Source organism: Sinocyclocheilus rhinocerous, unplaced genomic scaffold, assembly GCF_001515625.1.
Source record: "Sinocyclocheilus rhinocerous isolate Xijiao unplaced genomic scaffold, SAMN03320098_v1.1 scaffold1880, whole genome shotgun sequence".
In the NCBI taxonomy this organism is placed as follows: domain Eukaryota; kingdom Metazoa; phylum Chordata; class Actinopteri; order Cypriniformes; family Cyprinidae; genus Sinocyclocheilus; species Sinocyclocheilus rhinocerous.
The window spans coordinates 684,795-688,464 of NW_015635022.1; the positions used below are offsets into that span (position 1 = coordinate 684,795).

The window sequence follows — 3,670 nt, forward strand, 5'->3', positions numbered from 1 at the left end:
AAAATGTCAGATCTGAAAGGGTCTAAGGTATCAGCACAACCATTGTGATAAATAGGAATTTCGGTAAAGAGTTTTGCTGAGTGTGGAAAGCTGCCATCTTTTCTCCATTGTTTCCAAAGGGTGAATGCGAAAATAAACTTTGACACCAGAACACAAGAGGAGATGTAGACAGACACCAAGAGGTTGTTCTGCTTTCTTTTTGTCTCTTTAAAAAACAACAGCGATATCACTTTGAACACTGCCAGTGTTTTCTTTGACTTTTGAGAATGTTTGCAGAGGCCTTTTGGCGAAATAATCCGCTCGGCTGTTAGGATGACAATAAAGGTCAGAATGAGGGACAGAAGCATAAAAGCAATAAATAAAGGAAAAGTTTGTCTTTTCACGCAAGATCATCAGGTGGATTAACACTGTCTAGGTGTCTAAAATGTAAGGGGTCAGGGCAGGTCACTACCCTTACAACGGCCCTCGCAATGACTTCTGGGTAAATAAAGGATGGTTGAAATACAATTGATGTGACTATCACTTTTAAGTGGCATTATCTTCTTAAATTTAATGAATACATAAAGTGTGAGCAGAGCTGAGAATAACTTCTTTTGACCTTTAGCTGTTTGAGCAATATATAGCGATGATCTACATGATCATTTACACCCCTCACTGACCTTGTTTCAGGCTTATATGTGGTGTAGTGTGGTTTGGGCACACAGACAGTTCTCTTCACACAGTCCTGTGGCAGAGCTAAATGAAGAGAAAGGCATTTTATCACTGTCCGTATGACCAGGGCTGATGAGAGTGTGCTGTTAGTCACAGTGGTGTTGATGACAACTTCAAGTGCCACAGTCACACTTTACCTTTAGTGGTTCCTGCACCCAGAGCAGCTCTGGAGACCCGTTAAAGGAACAGAAGCAACATCAGTTTGTATTATTAGTTGTGTTTGTAGAGGCAAGCCACACTATTATTGCTGTTCATATTGTGATTAGAGTTCAAAATACATGTAAATGTTTGATCAGCGATCACAATCTTGAGACTGGTGTCAGAAACAGAAACAAAGAAAGCAAACTCCATACTGATGTAACTGAACAATGGCCCAAAGCTAGTCCGGTGACGTGGTGGGTCTCTTCAATGTCCCATTGCCAATACCATGTCTGAGGATGCATCATGTACCTGCATCACTCATATAAAAGTTTAGGATTATAAAAGAGATATTTGTTGTCGAGTTGATAGTGTGGCATCTTACTTTTTAAAAGGTTGTGAGGAAGGCAATGGGAAACATTGTAATGCAGTGGGCTTTGATGGATGAGTAAATCCCTTATGTTCCTTTAGAGACCCCAAGGCACTTTTATTAGCTTGCCAGACATTGAAGTATCAGTTGATATTTAACGACTTTCTTAATCTTGGTTATACTGATGATAAACTGATTATAAACAAAATTTCAGTTTGATAATACAGTTCAAATGATCCCCATACAAAATGTTGATTTACTTGCAATAGTGTCCAAAAGCTTGGGGTCAGTAAGACTCTGTTTCATTTACTTTTATTCTGCAAGGAGGATGCATTAAACGGATCAGAAGTGACATTTTTGTTTCAGAATATTTCTTTTTCAATTAAATGGTGTTCTTTTACATTTTCTATTCATCAAAGAATACTGGAAAAAGCTAAATATTAAGCAGCACAACTGTTTTCAACATTGATAATAATAATAATAATAATAATTGTTTCTTGAGCAGAAAATCAGCATATTAGAATAATTTCTGAAAAATCACGTGAACCTGCTGAAAATTTAGCTTTGCTATTACATTTTAAAATATCCAAATAGAAAACAGCTGTTTTAAATTGAAATATTTTACAATATTTTGTTGTATTTTTGATCAAATAAATGCAGCCTTGTTAAGCATAAAAGACTTTCTTCAAAAATATGTAAAAATCTTACCAATCTCAGATGTTTTAGTGTATGCTTGGTATTTTAGAAAAACAATATTTTTAACCTTGGGGTCTTCAGAAATGCAAATGTAGTCACAGGGAATTTTTTATGAACTGTATCTCATTCATATTAAATTTTAAGAATTCTGAACCTTTAAAAAAATGTGTTGCCTTAAGATACTACTGTATAATAGATGAGTATCATTCCTCACACTAGCTTCTGATAAAAACAGGCTTAAAGCTTCAGTAATATCTACCTATTGGGTTTTTTAATTGAGTCAGAGGCACATTTGAAAAAAAATTAAAATCTGAAAGCAAAATAAGTTAACTTTTCAGTTGAGTTGCATGAACCTTCTAGAGCTCAAAATAATTACCAGGAGACCACAAGCCTGAGTCGAATCCCCATTGTTTCTCAATACAATCTCACTTTCCTTCCTGATGAGGAGATATTCCTCCAACTAAAATAGAGTGGCAGTCCAGCATTGTGAGAGGAGAGGAGAAGGAGGAGTAGAAGGAGGTGGCGAAGGAAAGGGAGGGAAAGGAGGTGGTACTGCTCTGGTGGTATTTCTTAACATGTCCTTTGAGTATGCGGGCACTTTCAGATCGTCCATGACGGTGGTCGGCCTGCTAGCAGCTGTTTCTGATTATCAGCAAGTCTGTAATCTGTCGTCCCCTGGAAGTGACACTGAGAGGACAAGGACTCGTCTAAATAGAGGACTAAATTGATTGGTTTAGTTTACACTAGACATATCGGAAGATTCATTCCGGGGTGGAAACAACAGAGGTGAGCATCTATGAAGACATTCATCTTTCCTTTCTCAAACCCAGAGACTGCGGACAGCTCGAAACAACCACAGCGAGTCATCCATCAATTCCAGCTTTATCGTTGAAGGAGACAGCTTACATTTTGCCAACCAGTGTAATTATAAAGAGTCCATTTTCAACATCCGTCTGTGGAATATACTGAAGACAAGTGAACAAGAAGCAATCTGTCTTGTGTCCACAACTCAACTCTGTCAGGAAGATACATTAGGGGGGAAAAAAACATAGTTCAAGCACCTTATTCCCACTGAGGTGTCAACATACCTCCTTCAGCTCTTCAACATCCCCTAGCAATAAGACAGCATCACCAGTCTGACTCTATTCCAGATCGTTCAGTCAGGATCGTTGATCCGAGACACTTAGGCGCTAATCGCAGAACATATGAACAGAACCATTATATATCAAAGTGAAGCTTCTGCTGAAGTCTGGAGGTCTCTGAGGCTTAGTGACTGTCGGTCCTGCAAGTAGTTCTGACTAACTAATCGCACATCCTAAAAGCAGAAGAGACAAGCAGTGTTCTCAGGTAAAGAGGCAGAGCGATCAAGAATCTGTCAAGCATCATCACAAAACAGACAATTCTTTACCCATCAGTTGACAGAGACAAACACACACCTGTCGGATCCTCAGCAGACGCCTGTTGGTCCACAACTATTAAAGGTATGGAAACAATTATAAACATACAGTTTGTGGAGAATGGAAATGCCTTCAATATGCCTGAAATTTCTAATTTGTGTGTGCGTGTGTGTGTGTGTGTGTATCCTATATCCATCCATTCCCCGATTACTTGTACTCTCATATTAAGAAATTGTGAAAATTGAACAGTTTTCTATTACAAATAATTACATATTTTACTACATATGTATTACTAAAATTACTACTTATATTTGTTATATATATATATATATATATATATATATATAACCGTTAAATA

At 37.6% G+C, this 3,670-nt stretch overlaps 1 protein-coding gene across 1 annotated transcript in view; it reads left to right on the top strand.

The window, feature by feature from the left end:
* Positions 1-2,819: 2,819 nt before the first annotated feature.
* The window catches only part of LOC107746072 (gap junction alpha-5 protein-like), a 5,649-nt gene continuing 4,798 nt past the window's right edge, over positions 2,820-3,670 (top strand). The window contains exon 1 of the mRNA XM_016560126.1: positions 2,820-3,396. The gene's annotated coding sequence lies outside the window, so the exon portion shown is untranslated. The remainder of the gene's footprint in view (positions 3,397-3,670) is intronic.